General features: G+C 49.0%; 1 long non-coding RNA gene across 1 annotated transcript; it reads left to right on the top strand.

Annotated features, from left to right (window-relative positions):
- Window positions 1-1,006: 1,006 nt before the first annotated feature.
- Window positions 1,007-22,857, top strand: LOC117875046. The gene is made up of 3 exons (XR_004645171.1): window positions 1,007-1,135; window positions 8,266-8,395; window positions 22,720-22,857. It is a non-coding gene; the product is annotated as an uncharacterized LOC117875046 (long non-coding RNA).
- Window positions 22,858-23,549: the final 692 nt, after the last annotated feature.

The following is a 23,549-nucleotide window of genomic DNA, read 5'->3' as shown; positions in this document are numbered from 1 at the left end:
GTGTGTCTGCAGGATTGGGGCCTATTTATTTCAATCAGCTGTCACATTCATGGAGAGAAAAGCAAACCCTGGGAACTGACTGCCAAGTTTTTGGCTGTGACTAAAACAGCGCGAAGGCCTGGCACAAGGAGAGGTTACTGACAAGAGCTGATAACATGCTGACTTTGCTAATTACTGTTTTAAAGTCCAAAGTCATCGGAAAAAATGACTAAAATTACTTTTTGCACACCAACAACAAGAGAAAAGCTTACCGGAATGTCTGAGTCATTATTCCAACCACTCTTAATTATATAGAGATGCATATTTTATACACTATATTACTTCGGGAAGCGCAACAGTTATTATTATAGACCCAGCTGATTCTGGGGTTTGGTGAAATGGCTGAACTGAGATGTGGTTGTGTTTTGAGGGGGGTAATGCGTAAATTGAAGCAAAGTTTCAAATGAGCAAATGGAACTCTGAATGTGTTTCAGTTTCTGGCTGGGCTGTGAGCAGACTGGGGTCAGTCAGTCTATCTGACTCATTCACCTCACACAGTGTGTCTCTTTGTTCTGCATTTGTACCTCACCTATCACAATGGGGGCCTGGTCCATGACTGGGGCTTTTTAGTGCTACAAAATACAATATAATTTTATATATATTCTGGGCATAAAAGAAATGTTCTAATTGGCTGAAAATCTTGTCTGTGCAGAGGACCAGCACAAGACCTATGCACCAAATATGGGTTTAGGTGAGACTGAGGCCAGGTCTACAGTAGAAAATTTTGCCTGTCTAGTAATGCTGGTTAGGTGTGTAATTTTTCTGCAACATTCTTACATCAGCAAAATAGAATAAGACACAGTTGTACTGGAATAAAAGTGCTTCTGCTGGTATAGCACGGGGCTGACTGTCCTTAACCATCAATAGCAACTAGTAAAACATTTGAATCAATAGTAGTTAAAGAGAAACAATGATCAAAGGAAAGTGAAACTAAACCTATAAACCCCAATTTCCCCTTGAAAAGAAGCGTCAACAAACTAGCCAGTGCAAAATATCAAAGAGCAAAAATCCAACAAGATGTTTAGCTGGAGCATTCAGCCACTTTACTTTCTATTGCTTCCTTTTTCCCATTAAGGGCCTGATCCTGCAAACACACGTGCGTAACTTTTGTTCATGTGAGTGGTCTGACTGAAGCCAGTGTGGGAGCATTTGCAGGACTGAGATTTAGACAATATATTATTCAGGGCAGGGACCTTGATTTCTTAGGGCTTGTCTACATGACAGAACTAGACTGATATAATTAAACCACTCTAACTTCCCATGCAGGTACTCTTATTTCAGTGTAGCATATACCATTTTTTAAGTGAAATAAACTAGAAACAGGCCCTTTTATACTGGAATAAGAGTGTCTAGGGCTACATTTACACTACGGGGGGGGGTCGATTTAAGATACGCAAATTCAGCTACGTGAATAGCGTAGCTGAATTTGACGTACCGCAGCCGACTTACCCCGCTGTGAGGATGGCGGCAAAATCGACCTCTGCGGCTTCCCGTCGACGGCGCTTACTCCCACCTCCGCTGGTGGAGTAAGAGCGTCGATTCGGGGATCAATTGTCGCGTCCCGATGGGACGCGATAAATCGATCCCTGAGAGGTCGATTTCTACCCGCCGATTCAGGTGGGTAGTGTAGACCCAGCCTAGGGGTATGTCTACACTTAAACAGCTACAATGGCACAGCTGCAGCACTTCAGTGTTCGCGCTGCCTTCTCCAACAGGAGAGAGGGGTCTCTCATCGCCTCCCCGAGAAGCAGTAGCTATGTCAAAGGAAGGATTCTTCCCTCCACCTAATGCTGGCTACACCGAGGGTTAGGTTGGCATAGCAATGTCGCTCAGGGGTATGGATTTTTCACACCCCTGAGAGACACAGCTACGCCAATGTAATTTCCCAACGTAGACCAGTCCTAGATGGGGAGCTGTACTGGTATAACTACAGCAGTATAACTCATACCAGTATAGTTCTGCCAGTAAATTTCCCTGTGTAGGCAAGCACTCATTGTCTTTAAAGCCCCTGGCACGTTGATTACAATATAAAATAATAGGGCCAGATCCTGAGCTGGTGTAAATTGATGTACTTCCACTGAAGACAACTTACAAGCCACTTTGCAACAGCTAGGATGTGGCCTGGGATACTTAGGACTTATATAGCACATCCCATTTTCAAGGCACTTTACAAAGCTTGATGCAGGAAAGCCCTTAAGCATGCCCTCTAGTGCCATGGACGACATACCAGTCAATGCCTCTTGCTCCCCACTTCTGTTGTAAAGGACTCGCACTTCACTGCATGTGCCTGATGTTTATCAGCAAGGGATACAGGGAGCTGCATCCTTTCACCAGCAGAACTTTCCGAGTCCAGAGATGATGGCCCAGAGCCTGGCACTTAGCCAGTTCATTGCTAGCTCCCAGTAACAGCCCCATGTAACTGGTGTCATTTATATTCTTGTTTTTCCTGGGTTACTTTTGCATCTATGTGACTGGGCTTTCACAGTAAAGCAATAAAGATGCTGAGGCCCCGGTTTAGAAAAGAGCCGTGTGAGTAGAGTAACGTAGCCAGTATCTTGAATGCAGTTACAGATAGCTGCGAGGCACAAGACTGTGGAAACCTCCAGCATAGAAAGGGTTAGGAACTCAATTGCATAATTCCTTTAATGGGTTGTTTTGTCATAGGCCATATCATAAACAGGCAGGCGCTGAGGAGAGGGGGAGGAAGAAAGATTCCTTAGTCAGATTGAAGCAGGACTGGGACTGTAATTCACTGCTGGGTGACTAACTTAATTACCTGCTTTTTGCATATTCCCCGCTCCCCCTCACTACCCAGCGTGGTTTGTTTCTTTTGTGGTTTGACCTCTTTACTCTTCCTTTGTTCTAACCACCCCTCCCTGTCCTGATTATAGACACTCGCCCCCTCCTACCCAGAGCCAACGCTTCCACACCGTTCTGCAAAGCAGGCAAAGGAAGGAGCTCCCTGTATGCACCCAGGGCTCCAGCTGCATTGATAAGGAGAGATGGGTGTAAGATGCTGGAGTGGAGTGTCTGGATTCGGGGGGCCTGTTTCTGAAGGTCAGAGTTGGAGCTGGATCCAAGCTTTTCCAGGACCGTTGCCTTTTTAAAAATACCTGTAGTAGTTATGGTAACGGTCCCAAACTCTGCAACTAAGGGCTTGTCAACGGGGTGGGGGGCGAGAGACTGGAATAGCTATTGCTGAATAACATCTCCTCACTAGCTCACAGGGCGGACACCCTTATTCCATATGAAAAGTGCCTTTCTGCAGTTTACCTTAATTCACTTTTGATGTGAATTAACAGAACCCGCATTCAGGCACTCTGAGGTTATGTCTACACTGCAAGTGAAGATGTCCCTGTAGCACAGGTCAGCATACCCACGCTAGCTTTAATCCAGCTACTGCAGGTAACCGTAATAGTACAAACATGGTGGCATGGGCTAGCCGCCCAACTACAAGCCCGCTAGGGACCCTGGGTATGTACTCTGACAGCTAACTTGCACTGAAGCCTGTGCCATCACATCTACACTACTATTGTTACCGATGATAGCTGGAATAAAGCTAGCTCAAGGTGTGCTACAATCACAGCTTCATTTGCAGTGCAGACATACCCTTACTGTAGAATAAGAGTGTCCACATTGGTAATTACCAGTGGTGCTGGAACCCTTTTAATAGTGGGGGTGCTGAAAGTCAGCCCCTCTACCCCTGTCCACCCCCACCCCCAGCTGGGGCTGGGAGCTATGCCATGTTTCTGGGGGGACCCAGACAGAGGCAAGGGGGCAAAGGATGGGGGTGGGCATGGGGCCAGAAGCAGAACTCTAGGCATGGGGCCTGCAGCCAGGATGCCGGGAGCAGAGGCCAGGTGCGGGGCCCTGGGCATGGGGCCAGTGGCCAGGCAGTGGGGCCAGTGGCCCAAGAGCAGAGCCCCAGGTGCATGGCCCAGGCACAGGGCTAGCAGCCATGAAATGGGGCAGGCACCTGGGACCCGGGCGCAGGGCCAGCAGCCAGGGTGTGGGGCCAGTGGCCGGGACCCACATCCTGGGTGCAGGGGTGGGAAGCAGAGTCCCGGGCATGGGGCCCCAGGAGTGGGGCGCCGGTGTGGAGCCCCAGACACGGGGCCAGCGGCAGGGAAGCGGGGCCAGCGGCTAGGACTCAAGCTCTGGGCTGGGGAGTGGAGGCCTTGGCGGGGGGCCAGCAGCCCCGCGTAAAACCTGGGGTGCTGCAGCACCGCCCACACTCCTAGTTCCCACGCCTATGGTAACTACAGTGGAATAGTTATTGCACTTTAAATTTACACCCTAGCTATTTCCCACTAACTTCCCCATGAATTCCCTGTGTAATCAAGCCCCTGCAAGAGTGGCCTGGCAGTGTTTGGCACTATAAGTCTTTCTACACCTCTGTATCTTGTGTGATTTCCAGCCCAGTTCTGCACACCCAAGATTCAGATAATTTGGAGAGGGCTTAGGGAAACAAACAAATGTCTGGGTTCTAAGCCAATCCAAGCTGCCAGAAATCTGAGAGTTGCTCATTGCCAGTCATTTTATTGTCCTGTTTCTGAAGCATGGGAATAAAATCTGAAGGATACAGACTACAGAGGGAGCAACCCATAACACTGCTAAAGGGATTGAGCAGATTAGAAGATAAGTAACAGTGCTTTGAGATCCTCACACAGAAGGCACTTCACGCTCATAAATTAATTATTTAAGTCTCCCAGCACCTTTGAGAGGTAGGCATTATTCTCCCAGTTTTACAGATGGGGAAACTGAGTATGGTGCGGTGAAGTAATTTGCCCAAGGCCACACAGTGAGTCTGTAGCACAGCCCAGGAGGGAACCCAGGTGTCCTGATTAGAGTGGTGTGAACTGTTTTGTTACAAAGTGAAACTCAAGCCATAGGAAACTATTTTCAATATGACCATGTGGGGTGTAACCTGGCTTGCCTGTCCCTACCAGAACCCAGCCCAGCAGCGTGATTCTTACCGCGTACATAGCCTACTGAGATCACTGCTATTCACTCTCGCTCCCGCTCGCTCACTCAGGCGACCCTCCCGGCCCCTTTCCCTGCACATGCTCACAATATCATTAGCAGGGAAAAGTTCAAACTGGGTCAATGCGCTGCTGACATACTTGGTGGTTCAATGTAAGGTGCTCCACCTAACATCCTGCAGCCACCCACTCCAGACTCCTGGCCAGGATGTTGGAATACCCAATGGAGAGACTGCCCCATAGACTCCATTCCAGGTGCTATGCCTGAGCCCAGTGCATGCTGGGACAGGACTTTGAGCTTAACCGTGCTGTGTGCAATATCCATGCACTGTTCTGGCAGGCTCAATAGAGCTCCTAGTTATGTACTTGACTATTCAAGGCTCGGTGCTTTGCTGTAAAGATGTTCCCCCAGATGACTGGGAACCCCTGAAGAACCTGACACAGCTGGATGAAAAATTCTGATAGCCAGATTACAAATTTTAGGTCGGGTTTAGCCACACAGCTCAATTACTGCCCATCCACCACTGATGGATAGGAAGCTAAATGCGCCGCAGGAGAAAAAAGCAGCTGAAATCTGTCCATTGGAACAAGACAATGGATGAGCCATGGAGACCAGCAAAAATTGCCCAAGCTGCATAAAACATGCAGGGGAAGGAGAATAATGCACCATAATGTGGCATTTGGGTAGCTCAGTGGTTTGCGCATTGGCCTGCTAAACCCAGGGTTATGAGTTCAATCCTTGAGGGGGCCACTTAGGGATCTGGGGCAAAATCAGTACTTGGTCCTGCTAGTGAAGGCAGGGGGCTGGACTCGATGACCTTTTTAAGGTCCCTTCCAGTTCTAGGAGATAGGATATCTCCATTTATTTGTTTTCAGTTTAGCCTCCTAGTAAAATGATAGCTATTTGGTAGGCTGGATTCGGCCCTCACTGATGCCATTGTAAACTCAGCGTAACACCACTGAATTCAAACCTTTATTGCAACACATGTATTGTTGTTGTTACTGGCAAGAGGAGCCAGATTTGAGTTCAAGGGGGTTACTCCAGGTTTGCACTGGTGGAACTAAGAGAGCAAAAGCTGGCCCTAGGAGAAAGAGAGTTTGCAGATACCATTAGTGTCATAGACACCACTGAGGTCTTGTCAGCACGTCCAGTCTATGACATCAATGAGGCCATTCTGATGTGGGCAGGAACCTAGGGAAGCACTTTTTGAAGAATGGCTCTTTTTGATGACCGAGAGAAAAATAACATGACCCTTGAGATACAGATGTCAAGTACGCTGAGTTGAACTCACATCAAAGATCCTTAATGCGAGTGGGGTGGGGTGCGGTGCGGGAGGGGATAATTTGTATGACTAATACCATCTGTTCCATGGGGCTGTGTGGCTTAACAGATCCGTCTGCCAGAAGTGGGTCAGAAGTGGAGGAAGAGAGAATTAGCTGGGGCCAGCAGCCTAGCTCTGTCATCCAGTAGAAAAACACTTCTTTTCTGAAGAAAGGAATGAGGAATACTATTGATCTCCCCCATGATCCAGGATTTCTGTGTGTTGTGTGGACGTCCACTAGGCCTGTGTGACTGGAGGGGGATGAAGAAGGAGGGAGGCTGAGCAGTGGGTGAATGTATCTGAGCGTAAGGGACAGCAGGGCTGCAAATATTTCAGTGCCACCTCTGGCTGGATTTGAGTGGCACTTGCAGTGTGGCCAATTATCACAATTTTATCATGCATATTGTGGTAATTGGTGTTTTTTTTTCTTTAAGCCTTGCCTTGAGGAGTCATGTGATTACATGAGACTCTCAGCTTTCATTGAAAAATAAAAGCATTTTTAGCTGGTGTATTAACAGAGATAAGCTTGACAAATGACCCCAGAAGGCGAACAAAAAGAACCCCTAATTGATTGGCTTAAAAATCATGATGTTTGAATACTTGGGGTTGGCAATGCCCTAACAGGCGGGGCCAGGTGTGAATGAAGTGCACACTGGCCTTGTATATCTTCATTGGTCTGAGGGGGATCAGCTGGGTTTCCTTGTCAGTCAGATTTTTGACCCATTGTGCTTGACACTACACTCACCTGACAAAAAGATGGTCTCTGCCCAAAATGCTTAGAATCATAGTGCTCAGTGACTCTGGGCATCCAGTCCTAGGCAGGCCAGCAGTGTCCTCCCCTACTAGCTTACACTCACTTGCACAAGCCGGTACCAAGAATGCTCTGCTGGCCTTAATATTTTGCTGTCCTGAGTGACCTCTGGTGTGTGCCTGTAAGGATGTGTAGAACTGGTGTATCATTCTGATTGAAGATGGCAGGGATGCCCTGAAGGTACCAGGATCTGGAGCTGACCTGTCATTTCGGCGTGCTGCAGTGACCTCAGAGAAGCCTGCCATGTGTGCATAATGAGGGGAGAGGTGTGTGGAGGGCAGGGTGTGTGGGGCAGATGTCTGTGTGTATCACACTAAGCACATTCAGCTGCTGCCCTGAAGGAAAATCCAGAGCTCCTGACCTGGAAAGATTAGAGGCTGAGAACACTATGAATGAATAAGAGAATGGTTGGCTTATTGACGATTAAGAGGAGGGAGGACAGAGTACGAACCAAATCCGCTGAGTCTGTGGGCCCAATCCTGGCCCCATTAATGTTGGCCAGAGTGGGGAGTGCTGAGCCCTTTCAGGATTGGCCTTTCTGTATGACATGGCAAAAGAAGAGAGAAAATGGGGTGAGTGCAGCTTGGGCTTGACTCTCGTGTTTTGGATGGGGGCAGGCTGTGACTGGTACTCTTGTTCGGACAATTGTGGGTTTTAATTCATGCAAACGGTGCCCTGAGCCTTGGAGAGGTACTTTCCTTGTGGTATCACTACAAATCAAACTGAGTGATTAAAATGATCAGCCTGAGGGGGCAAGGGGAAGGGGGCAGGGGAAGGACAAGGTTCACATGAAAGCAGGACACTGGTGTACTGGCTTGTGTAACACACACGTTGTGCAGGTTCCACGGCTGTAGCTGGTCTCTCACTCTCAGCGCTGCTGTGTGTTGTTCTAATGTCTGGGAGGGAGGGAGTGATGCTGTGATGACGATACAGGCTGATAATTACGGATGGGAGCTGAAGACACGGGCAGTTAGTAGCTGCATGGTAACTAAACACTATTGAATTTGCAGTGTGCGTGTGTGTCTTTCTCCCGCCTTCCCCCGCCGGCCCCTTAGTGCAGTCACCTTCTGTTTGACTTTCTATCAAGTGATTTTTTTTTTTTTTTTTTTAGATCATTCATATTTTCCATCATATGGCAGGGCAGAAGCTTCCTTATTCGCTTTGTTTCTCTCCCTGAGAAGCATCATTATCACCCCGAGAGAGAGATGTGCACTCAGCCATGGCCACAAGCAAGGCTATAGGTGAGTCATCAATGTTTCTGCTTTCCAGCAAAGTCCTAGAAAAGCCTGTGCAAATGGGGGCAGAGGGGCCTACTTGCATTTCTGGGTCTGGGTGTGTGCATGTGCAGCAGTGCTTAATGTGTAATGAAAGAGGTGCCAGGCATGGGCGGCAGCTGAACCCCCTCTTTGGGGAAGCTAGCCCCTGGCCCCACCCCTTCTGCCTGAGGCCCTGCCTCCTACATGCCAGAGCCCCGAAACCCGCCCCCATAACAGGAGGAGCCCTGAGACACCCCCCCCCCCACTCCCCTCGCGACTAGGGGATCCCCAGCTCACCCACCCTAGCCACCCTGGGCCAGCGCCAACGCCAGGCCAAGCGCTGTGTCAGGCCGCTCCCTCCATGCCGGGTCAAGCCGCCCCTTCCCCTCCCCCGCCTTCCCCCCAGCGCACCACACCAGGCCGAGCCGCTTCCCCGACCAAATGTCAGGCTGAGCCGGCGGCCCCAGTGCCCAACCGAGCCACCTCACTCCCGCGCCCATCGCTTGCTCACAGTGCCCCTTCTCACTCCCCCGCTCCTGAGGGGAAGCGACGTGGCGAGCAGCGGGGACCTGGGGGAGATGTGGAGTACAGGTAGGTAGGTGGCAACAGCAGCAGGCGATGGGTGGGAGGCCTCAGGGAAGGGCGGGACTACTGCGGCCCAGGTGTCCCTTGGAGGCGGCTATGCCAGGGAAGGCTTAGCCTTCCTTGGCCTATTATACCCACCATCCATGGTGCCAGGGCTCAAGCAATTTTTTTTACATTCATGACCGAACCTACAGTGACCAGATAGCAAGTTTCAAAAATCAGGAATAGGAGCCTATATAAGAAAAAGCCCCAAATATCGGGACTGTCTCTATAAAATCGGGACATCTGGTCACCCTAACTGAAGCAGCAAGCCCAAAGGTGCCGGGGCTCTGAACTGCCAAGCCCAGAGGTACCGGGGCTAACCCCTGGCAAGCCCCGGGACAAATTAAGCCCTGATGTGCACATATGAGCATGTGTGTTCACAGGCACGTTAGTGAGTGAGTGCACGTGTGTCAGTGTGCCTATGAAACTATGTATTTCTAAACTGCCTTTCCCCACAGTATGTAGGGCTCAGACTACAAGGGTATTTAGGTGTCCAAACCCCACTAGGAGTTAAGTGCTTGATTACCTTTAAGGATCAGGGCCTAGGTGCCAGGTGGGTGCACATGGACATGTTTGGTTTTGTGCAAATGTGCTTGAGCCCATAGTGTATCCAGGCTGATGTATGTGTTTACGTGCATATACAGGTGTGTGTGCATTTCTTTGGGTGCATCGAAGCTTATGTGCATCGTGCGTGTGCCTGCTTGTGCAGTTGCTAATGGATCTCAGAATTTCCACGCACTCTCGAGGAATGTTAGAGTAAGTGAGGCCTGGATTCTATTACAGACTTGCATCCGAAGAAGTGAGGTTCTTACCCACGAAAGCTTATGCTCCCAGTACTTCTGTTAGTCTCAAAGGTGCCACAGGACCCTCTGTTGCTTTTTACAGATTCAGACTAACACGGCTACCCCTCTGATATATTACAGACTCGCAAATCATTTGGATAATATAAGGACTGACCTGAACTTTTGCCCTACACTACAACATGGACCACATTTATGGATCAAAAAAGGTTTTGTTCATCTCAGCTTCTGGGTTCAGAGTGGAAACCATCAGAATTCCTGGGAAAACCTGTCCTGGTGAGATTCCTAGCCCTGCTGTGCAGCTCTGAGAGGTTCCCAACCCAGAGAGGCTGAGGGTATGTCTACACTACGAAATTAGTTCGAATTTATAGAAGCCGGTTTTATTGAAATCGGTTGTATACAGCCGATTGTGTATGTCCACACAATAAAATGCTCTAGGTGCTCTAGTCGGCAGACCTCGTCCACAGTACGAGGCTAGCGTCGACTTCCGGAGCATTGCACTATGGGTAGCTATCCCACAGCTATCCCACAGTTCCCGCAGTCTCTGCCGCCCCTTGGAATTCTGGGTTGAGATCCCAATGCCCGGATGATGCAAAACAGTGTCGCGGGCGGTTCTGGGTACATGTCGTCAGGCCCCTCCCCCCTCGTCACAGCAACGGCAGACAATAGATTCGCGCCTTTTTACCTGGGTTACCTGTGCAGACAACATACCACGGCAAGCATGGAGCCCGCTCAGCTCAGCTGAGCTCACCGTCACCATATGTCCTCTGGGTGCCGGCAGACGTGGGACTGCATTGCTACACAGCAGCAGCTGCTAACTGCCTTTTGGCGGTAGACGGTGTAGCATGAGTGATAGCCGTGGGGCTGGCAGCCGTAGTGCTGCATTGCACCAGCCCCTTGCAGGCGATGGTATATTATGACTGGTACCCGTCGTCGTCGTACTGGTATGGCTGTCAATCATGGCCACCTGGGCAGACATGCTACTGTTTCGATGATGACGGTTACCAGTCATAATATACTATTTTCTGCCAATTGCCCAATATTGTCTGCTAAGCACCCAGAAGAGGCCGAGGGCGATGCTGGGTGCTGGCGGACGTGGGGCTGGCAGACGTGGGGCTGCATTGCTACACAGCAGCAGCCCCTTGCCTTTTTGCAGATGATGGCATATTATGATTGGTATCCGTCATCGTCATACTGGTATGGCTGTCACTCATGCTGCAGCGTCGGCTGCCACCTTAAGATGTAAAAAATAGATTTGTTCTGTGTTCATTTGCTTCCCCTTCCTCCGTGAAATCAACGGCCTGCTAAGCCCAGGGTTTCCAGTTTAATCTTTGGGGGGACCATTCTGTGTGACAGTTGTTTGTGTTTCTCCCTGTTCCTGTACCTGTACGCCATGTCGTCACTCGGCCCTCCCTCCCTCCCGCCCTCCTTCTCCTGGTCCATCAGATACTACTTTCGCGCCTTTTTTCTGACCAGGCGCCATAGCTAGCACTGGGATCATGGAGCCCGCTCAGATCACCGCGGCAATTATGAGCACTATGAACACCACGCGCATTGTCCTGGAGTACATGCAGAGCCAGAACATGCCAAGGCGAAACCCGGACCAGGCGAGGAGGCGATTGCAGCGCGGCGACGAGAGTGATGAGGAAATTGACATGGCCATAGACCTCTCACAAGGCACAGGCCCCAGCAATGTGGAAATCATGGTGTTACTGGGGCAGGTTGATACCGTGGAACGCCGATTCTGGGCCCGGGAAACAAGCACAGACTGGTGGGACCGCATCGTGCTGCAGGTATGGGACGATTCCCAGTGGCTGCGAAACTTTCGCATGCGTAAGGGCACTTTCATGGAACTTTGTGACTTGCTTTCCCCTGCCCTGAAACGCCAGGATACCAAGATGAGAGCAGCCCTCACAGTTGAGAAGCGAGTGGCAATAGCCCTGTGGAAGCTTGCAACGCCAGACAGCTACCGGTCAGTCGGGAATCAATTTGGAGTGGGCAAATCTACGGTGGGGGCTGCTGTGATCCAATTTGCCAGGGCAATGAAAGACCTGGTGATAGCAAGGGTAGTGACTCTGGGCAACGTGCAGTCAATAGTGGATGGTTTTGCTGAAATGGGATTCCCAAACTGTGGCGGGGCCATAGACGGAACCCATATCCCTATCTTGTCACCGGAGCACCAAGCCACCGACTACATAAACCGCAAGGGGTACTTTTCAATGGTGCTGCAAGCCCTGGTGGATCACAAGGGACGTTTCACCAACATCAACGTGGGATGGCCGGGAAAGGTACATGATGCTCGCGTCTTCAGGAACTCTGCTCTGTTTCGAAAGCTGGAGGAAGGGACTTTCTTCCCGGACCAGAAAGTGACCATTGGGGATGTTGAAATGCCTATCGTGATCCTTGGGGACCCAGCCTACCCCTTAATGCCATGGCTCATGAAGCCATACACAGGCAGCCTGGACAGGAGTCAGGACCTGTTCAACTACAGGCTGAGCAAGTGCCGAATGGTGGTGGAATGTGCATTTGGACGTTTAAAAGCGCGCTGGCGCAGCTTACTGACTCGCTCAGACCTCAGCGAAAAGAATATCCCCATTGTTATTGCTGCTTGCTGTGCGCTCCACAATATCTGTGAGAGTAAGGGGGAGACCTTTATGGCGGGGTGGGAGGTTGAGGCAACTCGCCTGGCCGCTGATTACGCGCAGCCAGACACCAGGGCGGTTAGAGGAGCACAGCAGGGCGCGGTGCGCATCAGAGAAGCTTTGAAAACGAGTTTTGTGACTGGCCAGGCTACTGTGTGAAACTTCTGTTTGTTTCTCCTTGATGAACCCTCCAACCCCCCCCCCCCGACCCGGTTCACTCTACTTCCCTGTAAACCAACCACCCCACCCCACCCTCCCCTCCCCTCCCGCTTGCAGAGGCAATAAAGTCATTGTTTTTTCACATTCATGCATTCTTTATTAGTTCCTTACAGAGGTGGGGGGATAATTGCCAAGGTAGCTGGGATGGGTGGGGGAGGAGGGATGGAAAAGGACACACTGCATTTTAAAACTTTAACTCTTATTGAAGCCCAGCCTTCTGATGCTTGGGCGATCATCTGGGGTGGAGTGACTGGGTGGCCGGAGGCCCCCCCACCGTGTTCTTGGGCGTCTGGGTGAGGAAGCTATGGAACTTGGGGAGGAGGGCTGTTGGTTACACAGGGGCTGTAGCGGCGGTCTCTGCTCCTGCTGCCTTTCCTGCAGCTCAACCATACGCTCGAGCATATCACTTTGATGCTCCAGCAGACGGAGCATTGCCTCTTGCCGTCTGTCTGCAAGCTGACGCCACCTATCATCTTCAGCCCGCCACCTCTCCTCTCGTTCATGTTGGGCTTTTCTCATCTCCGACATTGACTGCCTCCACACATTCTGCTGTGCTCTATCAGCCTGGGCGGACATCTGCAGCTCCGTGAACATCTCGTCCCTCGTCTTACGTTTTCTCTTTCTAATGTTCACAAGCCTCTGCGAAGGAGAAACATTTGCAGCTGGTGGAGGAGAAGGGAGAGGTGGTTAAAAAAGACACATTTTAGGGAACAATGGGTACACTCTTTCATTACAAGGTCGCATATTTCGGCTTGCAGGCAGCCATCGTAGGCCACAGTGTTTTGGCTTTTTTAACCTTCTTAACATGTGGGAAAGGTTGCAAACAGCAGCGCATTTCCCATATCAAGGATGAATTGGGTTGTCCATTTAAAATGGGGTTTCAATGTGAAAGGAGGGGGCTGCGGTTTCCCGGTTAACATGCGGCACAAACACAAGTAAACCACCCCCCCCACACACACACGATTCTCTGGGATGATCACTTCACCCCTCCCCCCCACCGCGTGGTTAACAGCGGGGAACATTTCTGGTCAGAATAGCAGGAACGGGCGCCTCTGAATGTCCCCCTTAATAAAATCACCCCATTTCAACCAGGAGAGCTTTCTGGAGATGTCCCTGGAGGATTTCCGCTCCATCCCCATACACGTTAACAGACTTGCTTGCTTTTTTTTTGTAATGTTTACAAATATTTACAAAGTTACACTCACCAGAGGTCTCCTGTGTGCCCTGAGGGTCTTGGGTGAGTTCGGGGGTTACTGGTTCCAGGTCCAGGGTCACAAACATATCCTGGCTGTTGGGGAAACCGGTTTCTCCGCTTCCTTGCTGCTGTGAGCTACCTACAGTACCTCCATCGTCATCTTCCTCGTTCCCCGAACCGTCTTCCCTGTGTGTTTCTCCAGTGAGAGAGTCATAGCACACGGTTGGGGTAGTGGTGGCTGCACCCCCTAGGATCGCATGCAGCTCCGCGTAGTAGCGGCAAGTTTGCGGCTCTGCCCCGGACCTTCCGTTTGCTTCTCTGGCTTTGTGGTAGGCTTGCCGTAGCTCCTTAATTTTCACGCGGCACTGCTGTGTGTCCCTGTTATGGCCTCGGTCCTTCATGGCCTTGGAGATCTTTTCTAATACTTTTCCATTTCTTTTACTGCTACGGAGTTCAGCTATCACTGCTTCATCTCCCCATATGGCGAGCAGATCTCGTACCTCCCGTTCGGTCCATGCTGGAGCTCTTTTGCGATCCTGGGAGGACTCCATCACGGTTACCTGTGCTGATGAGCTCTGCGTGGTCACCTGTGCTCTCCACGCTGGGCAAACAGGAAATGAAATTCAAACCTTCGCGGGTCTTTTCCTGTCTACCTGGTCAGTGCATCTGAGTTGAGAGCGCTGTCCAGAGCGGTCACAATGAAGCACTGTGGGATAGCTCCCGGAGGCCAATAACATCGAATTCCGTCCACACTACCCCAATTCCGACCCGCAAAGGCCGGTTTTATCGCTAATCCCCTCGTCGGAGGTGGTGTAAAGAAACCGGTTTAAAGGGCCCTTTAAGTCGAAAGAAAGGGCCTCGTTGTGTGGACGTGTCCAGGCTTAATTCGGTTTAACGCTGCTAAAGTCGACCTAAACCCGTAGTGTAGACCAGGCCTGATATATTACAGACTCGCAAATCATTTGGATAATATAAGGACTGACCTGAACTTTTGCCCTACACTACAACATGGACCACATTTATGGATCAAAAAAGGTTTTGTTCATCTCAGCTTCTGGGTTCAGAGTGGAAACCATCAGAATTCCTGGGAAAACCTGTCCTGGTGAGATTCCTAGCCCTGCTGTGCAGCTCTGAGAGGTTCCCAACCCAGAGAGGCTGAGAGAGCCTCACCCAGCACAAGGAATGAGAGTTCCCTAAGATTGTTGCTTGAAATCTCTATTGTCCCTCTCCCCCTTCCCCATCCCCCAGAGGTGCTTTGTGTTTCTGACAGCTCAGGACCCCTCTGCCAGCTTAGCTTACTATAGCTTTTACCACAGGTTGGCCCTGCAGAGGATCAGCTGAAGAGACAGGCAGTTAGTAACCGCATGGTAACCAAACACTGTTGAATTTGCTTGGGGGAGAGAGTAATAATAGTAGTTAGCATATTATGGCTTCAGAGCATGGCGCACACACCAGCTAAGTGATCCACATGACATCTCCAGAAAGTAGGTTAGTAGTATCCCCGTTTTATGGATGGAAAAACAGACACAGAGAGGCAGTGTGACTTGCCAGAGGCCACATTCTGCTTCAGTGGCAGATCCAAGATGAGAACAGAATTGTTTCTGGCCTAGTTCAGGCAGTTTGTACAAACATTCCACACCCTGCCCTGCCACTCCACTTCACACCTAATCTACAGGTCCCTCTGCTCTGCCAGTCCTTCCTCACCCGCGTTGGCAAAACTGATAGATCTCAGGTCTACAGCTCCCCCTATTAGTCAAGTCCTTCTCCAAACACCAGCTCTGTCAACACACCTTAGTTCTGACCTCCAGCATCCCTGCTATTCCACTCTTGGGCTCATCAGCTCTGAAAATGTACCTGGGCTCTGAGAGTGACCCATTCCTCCTTTGGGTAGTTCATTCTGACCCCTGACAAACCTGGCAAAGTGTCTCTGCTACCCTGCACCTCCTTCTGCTTACTCCACTGCTGGGCCTGGTGAGCAGAGTCTAGCGATCAGTTGCTGAATTGTGACAGGTTTGGGTGGCGGTTTTGTGATGTGAGCAGAAGGCAGGATGGTCTCTCCCGCACTCATTTTCCCTTAGGGGGCATCATTTTATAACTAGGTATGAAGCCCTCTTATTCCTCTCATCCCAGACTCTGGCTGTATCACTCCTCTCCCTTCTCATCACCTGCCCAGAAGCCAAGGAAACAGAGCTTACCATGGGGAATGAGGGCTGAACTATGAAATCAGGCTTCAGTGCATGGGTATAGATCCTGCCCCTGCCGTGCATGAGCTGCCATGAGTCCAGGGAACTCTGCAGTGGCCACTGCTGTTACAGGCGGCAGATTCAGGCACCAAAGGCAGCAACTCTCTTCACTTGCAAGCCCCTCATTTGCTCACTCGGGTGTCTCCTATCGTTCCGGGAGGTGTGAGGACTTGCTGCAGAAGCAGGGGAGCAGCAGACTGCGATGGTGGCCTCTTTTGTTGTCTGCCCACAAGCTGGTGGCTGTGGAGGAGGGGGGGATGTTTGAGCCATCAAGGACTGTGGGTGCAGGAAGGGGAACAGCATAGGAGCTGCTGGGGACTGGTGTGCTGGTGGGGAAGGAGAAGAGGGCTTGAGTGGCTGACAAGAGGGTGAGGGGGAGACGGGATTGTGTGTAGTTTAAACCTAGGCAGAGGGAAACCTCATTTTGAAACAGTGCTTGAGGGTTCATCTGCCTCAGCACTGCCAGCTCCATGCCCTACAACAAAGGGCTTGTTGAAAAGAGGTGGAAGAAAAAAGGAATTAAAAGAACTGGGAAATTCTTAAGATTCTTTCCACTGGAAAATATGTCTCCACTTATCAGTCAGTGTCAACAACAACAACAGACACCTGCCTTTAAACTCTGAACAGCAAGAATCAGGACAAAGGTAATTTAAGGCCTCAGCTAGCTTATAATCAGCCAGGTTTCAGTTCTGGCTCATAGCTAGGAGCAGGAAAGCTGCCTGTCATTAGTGTATGTATATGCATAAGAGATGGCCCTGAGCTGGAAGATCAGATCAAGACACCTCTGAACCGATGTGTGGTCTGAATTTCGTGACTTGGGCACGCTGGCCCATTTCTTACAGCTGTCTCTCTGCACAGATAGAGTGTGCAGATGCACGTATGACTGTGTGAGTGAGGTGCGTGCACTCTAGCTGTTTAACTAAAATAAATAAATAAACTGTGTTAAAAGAACACTAAGTTTGCAATCTCGAGCACTCAAAAGTTAGGAAATGTCAGTATTAAGGTTGCCTGTGCCACCTTAATTCAGCTCCATTGTGCATATGCATTATAATAGTCTTTAATTACATAATCACATACTATTATTTCCTCATTAAGTGCTCTATGCATTTAATAAGCAGCTACTCAGTATTTTGTTTCCTTCTGACTGTTCAGTGTGTGGCCCCTTGCCTTATTCACTGCACACCATCCAAACCCCAGTTTGAAGATAGAATTGTTAATTTCCTTATGGGCTTTCCTGTGGTGCTCATCACTATGGTGTCTGAGAGCTTCAAACAATTTATTTTCACAAAACCCTTGTGAGGTGAGGCTGTGTGTGATCCCCATTTTACAGCTGGGGAACTAATTTTGGATGCTCAGTTTGAGATGCCCAAAACCTGATTTTCAAGAGTACTTAGTATTTTAAAGCACTTAATATGTTCAAAGCACAGCTTCTATTGACTGCGGTTGCAGCTGTGACTCCTCAGTACTTCTACAAATCATACCTCAGGGACTCAAGTTGGGAACCCAGAAAATAAGGAACAGAAGTGGCCACCTGGAAAAAAATTGCTCAGCACTACATAGGAACTCAGTGGCAGAGGCAGGGATAGAATCCAACTCTCCAGGGCAGCATTCAGCTGCCTTAAGCATGAAACTGTCCTTTCTCTTGCAGAATTCATTTGCTACACACCTTCCAACTTCTGCCACAAATAAAGCAGAGGTCCTACAGACAACAGTCCCCTTTGCTGCACAACGCTGAGTCATCCCCAGAGCAGGGCCATCCTGTGCAGTGAACTAGGTCATGTCTAGAATGATGTACACCTATGTCTTTAAGGCACAGCCCTGCGTTGAATGCCTTGCCAAGAGAAATTGCCTCACAGGAGCTCCAGGAGACATTGGGCACAGCTACACCAGAGAGTTTACAGTGGCACAGCTGGACCGCTCTATACTGATGGGCGAGAGCTCTCCCACTGGCTTAACTACTCCAGCCCCCACAAGTGGCAGGGAGAAGCTCTCCCATTAATGTAGCACTGTCCACACTGGCGCTTATGTCAGGTGTAACTTATGTCACTCGGAGAATGTGTGTGATTTATTCACACCCCGGAGCGGCAAATGTTTTGCCAGCGTAAGTTGTAATGTAGACGTAGCCATTGTGTCTCATCGGGTAGACGAATCTGGCCAACTCCAGGGCTCCTTTGGAGACTCTAACGTTGTTGTAGGCACCAGCTTCACTTAGGGCTTGAGCCTGTGCCCTTTGAAGTCAATGGCAAAGTTCCCATAGATTCAGTAGAGCAGGATCAGGCTCTTAGTTCTTGTCTTCAAGAACTGTGCCTAGTCCTGGCTCTTTGCACCCCATCTTCCAGCTGCTCAGCACAGTCCGGCCTTTTAGTGTGTAAATTACTAGACAAGTATCTGTGTAACTCTGTGTGATTGGTGTGTATTAATACATTTGTGTGCTCTGTGTTCAAGGCGCTGTACACACATTAATCAATCTTTGCAATGTTTCTGAGGTAGGTAGGCAATGTACTTGTAACCAAGTTGGTCCCAGGATATTAGCGAGACAAGGTGGGTGAGGTAATATCTTTTATTGCACCAGCTTCTGCAGGAGACAGAGACAAGCTTTCAAGCCATCCAGAGCTCTTCTTCGGGTCTGGGAAAGGCACTCCCAGGGTCACAGCAGCATCCAAGGTGGAACACATTGTTCAGCATAAGTAGTTAGTACATATTGGAAGGGACCATTCAAGTTAGAGTGGCCCATTAGGCAGGCAGGCAAGTGTTCTTCCCATGTTATAGATGGGGAAATTCAGGCAGCAAGGTGAAGTGCCTTACTCAAAAGTTCATGCAGCAAGGAAAGGATACAACCTGCTGACTTAAGCACCTGTGCTCATTCCTCCTGAACAACACATGCCCCACTTGGATTCTGTGTTCTGATACAGTAGTGATGATGCCAGGCAAACAATGAATGATGGAGCTATTTTCTATTGTTCTCATAAACACAGTAGTTGCTGAAACTTTACCTCTCCTACGTAATGTGTCCACTCCAAACTCATGCCAACACAGTCTGGGCATGCTGGCTTATGTTGGCCACCAGCTCCTCCCTTTGGATCCTAATCCCCAGGAAATGCCTTGCCCTCTAATCCTTAATGCTTACGTAGAATTTCTTTATGGGACTTTTCCACTCAGCTCACATTCAACCCAACAAAGCCCTGCCCAGGGCTGCTTGGATTACTTCACATCCTTCACTTCTGCCAGTCCTTCCAGTTCTCCTTCATTGTCAGGTCCCCCACCCACTTTCCTTCTTGCAGCTTGGTATCCATATACTGATATCAAAGAGAAGAGGACAAATCCAGATATGAGAGTAAATTTATTCTCTCCCATCTCCCCTCAAATATCTGATTACTGCACAGCTCTCTTTAGCAGAAGTGGGCAGGAAGGTAGCGTGGCTAGTGATGACAGCAGGAGACCAATAGGCAGAACACCTCCTAGATTCTATTCCTGGCTTTGCCACTGACTCATTGAGTGACCTAGGGCAAGCTGCTTCCTTTCTTGCTGACTCAGTTTCCCCATCTGTAGAATGGAGACAGTGAATCACCTTCGTAAAGCACACGGAGAACATCAGATGAAAGGCTCTGGATAAATGCAATCTGATTATTATAATAAACGTTTATGCTGTCCGCATTGTTTCTACTGCTGTTGCTTTTCCTTAAAAGTGTTTAGTAATAAGGTCAATGGGAGTGAGGCCTTTATTTACATCCTGTTCAATTCTTAAGCAAGAAGTTCCCAAGGCCATAACATCTGAAGTCCTTGCTCAGGTGATTAAGGCACTGGGCTGGTATGCAGGAGATCTGGGTTCCTTTTCTGGCTCTGCCAGAGACTGCCTGTGTGACCAGAGGCAAGTCACTTCCCCTCTCTATGCCTCAATTCCCCATTGGGAAAATGGGTAAAATGATACTGGCCTCCTCTGTGAAGTGCTTTGAGATCTGTGGCTGAACAGCACTGTGAGAGAGTTAGAGAGACAAGGTGGGTAAGGTAATATCTTTTATTGGACCAACTTCTGTTGGTGAGAGAGACAGGCTTTCAGAAGGAGAACTCTGTAACTCAAAAGCCTCTCTCTCTCTCTCTCTCTCACCAACAGCAGTCAGACCAGTAAAAGCATGGGCAGTGGGTATAATAGGCCAGGGGAGGCTAAGCCTCCCCAAATAGGATACAGCACACCTCCCTTTGGAGGCACGCCGCCAGCCTGCTGCCTTTGGAGTGCTGCCGTCGCTCCACCCTAAGGCCCCGCTCCTGCGTCCTGCTCTTCCCTGTGACCTTGCCCACGCTGCTCCTCTTCCTGCAGTCGGACTACGTCCACCTTTTCCCCCAAGGCGCCCCCCCCTCCCCAATTGTTGCTCACACTTCTCCACAGCTTTACATGTCAAGTTAGTTCACATTTAATTTCATTCTAAGGCTAATTAAGTACAGTACAGGATATGGACAGATGAAAACAATGCAATCAACCTCTCTCTTGATTTCTATCAGCACAAGTGAATTGCTTTCAATACATGTTGACCCACTCAACCCTTCTTGGATATTAAGACACAAGTGAATCACCCTGGTGCTCTGATCTGAGATGGCCTGTTTGTGTCACCAAGCTGGTAACCTGTTTAGACAGCATCACAGTGTTCTTATTCCTTTCTCCCACCTTTTGTCTACTTGAACTGAAAGGCTCAGATCCTTATAGGTATTTAGGCACTTAACTCCTATTTATTTCAGTGAGGGCTAAGCGCCTCAGTAGTTTTGAGGATTTGGGTCCAAGCTATTTAAGGCAAGCGTTGTCTCTCACTGTGTATGGGCAGTGCCCAATTCAAAGGGGCCCAGTCTCAGCTGTGGCCTCTACTGAAAACGACAAAGGACTTCTGCATTTGGCACATAATGTAATCAGTTGACTGATAAACCTACAGAAAACTCAGACCATTGCCTGAATCTCCATCCTTATTTCATGTTACATTGCTATATTTTTCCCATTGTAGTGTGAGTGAAGACAGAGGGCTATATCCTAAAATTTTGCATTCCTTCCTCTCAGCTGATGTCACCTTACCATTATTTAAAATGTTTCTTTTATTCGCTAATCAAACACTCATTCCCAGACCCCTCCACTGAACAGCTCCTGCTAAAAGCGGTAACATAATTCAGCATCGCCTGGTCCCTGTAATGTTACAATCATTTGTCAAGGCTCATTTGTTTCAAGGTCTTCAAGTTGTAAAGCCTGGGAGGGTTTTCACTTGGTCTTCAGGAATGTTGGCCCTATGTCAAAGCTAGATGAAAGGAAAAGAGAAGAACCACAGAGAAACAAAGGCAAATGTAGTTCCATTCAAAAAAGCATATTAAATAGTTCGTGTTAAACACAATGAAACCCATACAGGGGAAAAATAACAAACTCATGACCATTCACCACCTCAGTGTTGCCAACTCAAGGAAAACACTAAAAATTGAGCTGCTGGAATCAGTCTGTTGTACAAGAATCTCAGTTATTTTCCATTTTAAAAGGAAAAGTTCTAGCTCTCATGGTAGCCTAGAGTTTGAAAAGGTGAGCGGGTTACATGCTGAAGGCTCGCGAACCAGAAGCCAAATAAAAAGAACCCAATATTTAATGATTTTTTTTTAAAAAGATCATTAATTTTTAAAACTCAGTTTCTGGGGGCCAGGCTCATGACTTCTGCATGTTTGGGATTGACAATACTGGTCCCCTGCCTGCCCCATTAATGATCCACTAGAGAGGGGCAGCTTTCACGTGTAGCCATTGCTCCAGGGGTAAAATAGGCCTTTCAATCCTTGGGTTCCAAACCTGTTGTTTTGCCCTGTCTACTCTATCCATTTGAACCAGTAATTTAATTCTTCATCTTAGTGACACGGCCGACTCTATGGATGATTTGAGTCTACACACAACGTGCACGTTGCTTGGTTTGCACCATTGGCAGCTATTTGTTTTGCCTCTGTCCGTGCCCTAAGCCCCGACTTGGTTGTCTTTCCATCCAGCCCACTATTCTTGTGCAGTATAGAAACCATTACACAAGCCTGAGTGACCTGGTTGTTTGCTCGGTTTTCCTTCCATCTGTCTGTGAAGTAGGACGTCCCAGAGTATGTGTGCTGAAGATGCTGCTCTGGGCTACATTTTAGGTACGGAGCTCTTTAGAGAATCTGACTGTAGGTGTCACAGGGGGGATTATGCTGAGACCGCAGCTCTTTTGAAAGTCTGGCCCTTATTTAGGTGGCTGAATGGGAGCTCAGCTCCAAGATCTGCCCCCACTTGTGACTGCTGAGCACTTTCAATCTCTGGGAACCCCTGCTGAAATGCTACGGGAGAGCCTCAAAGCACAGGTAAAAACATGCTCAGACATGGATGCATAAACACTGTGCCGGGGTGTGTTGTAGGGTGACCAGATGTCCCGATTTTATAGGGACAGTCCTGATTTTTGGGTCTTTTTCTTACATAGGCTCCTATTACCCCCCACCCCCTGTCCCGGTTTTTCACATTTGCTGTCTGGTCACCCTAGTGTGTTGTGAAAAACTGCATTGTGGACGCAACTCCACCATGTTGGGTATAACTGTGTCTGACTCTTCCCAGAGATATCCAGGATTATGTTCCACCTCACCACAACCTCAGTCTTGTCTGAGCCTGCAGTGGATCAGTTCCCTCAAACCACCAGTCCCTTATCCACTGAAAACTCACAGAATTACCGGGCCTCAAAGAATACAGATTCAAGTAATGGTGAGTAAGAATATTGGAAACCAACGGTTACATACAAAAACATTTCCCACCAAAAGCTTTCTCCAGTGTTTTTCAGTCAAGCCTGGTTAAGATCCTTTTTTATAAAGCAAATGCGCTGTTTACTTCCTCAGTGAAGGGTACCAGTGTGTCGTCTTTGCCTCCCCCAACTCTAGTGGAGCAACCCTTGAAAGTGGACCTCAAGATTAAGTTTGCTTCCCCCTTTCTTTCTCTTCCTGTTAGTTTCTTTCTGAAGTTCTGACAATCCTCTATTTGTATTCAGGTCAGACTGGTGCTAGGAGACCCCTTGTGAACGGGACAATACTCAGTTTACACATAAACAGAGCAATGGCAAAACCTCTCTTCTGACAGAAAACCTGATTTTCATCTTTGCTGCAGACTAGTACCTAGACGCAGACTTTAAGAAGGTACTATGTGTGCATATGCACCCACACACACATGCATGTTTCACAAGGACATTGATGACCAATGAGACGCTGGCTTTCGTTTAAGACTTCACATGATATTGTTTGGTAAACTCCAATATACATACCAGACTCAGGAGATTCCTGTAGCCCTTGGGCACTTGCTCTGCCCCCCTTGCCAGTTGGCACTAAGAGGCTCTTGGGTCACACTGGCTCAGACTAGAGCACCACATTGAGGTTACAAAAACACAGGTATGCTAGTAG

This window comes from Trachemys scripta, chromosome 3 (assembly GCF_013100865.1).
Source record: "Trachemys scripta elegans isolate TJP31775 chromosome 3, CAS_Tse_1.0, whole genome shotgun sequence".
Lineage (NCBI taxonomy): Eukaryota > Metazoa > Chordata > Testudines > Emydidae > Trachemys > Trachemys scripta.
This window is presented reverse-complemented; position numbering and strand designations above follow the sequence as displayed.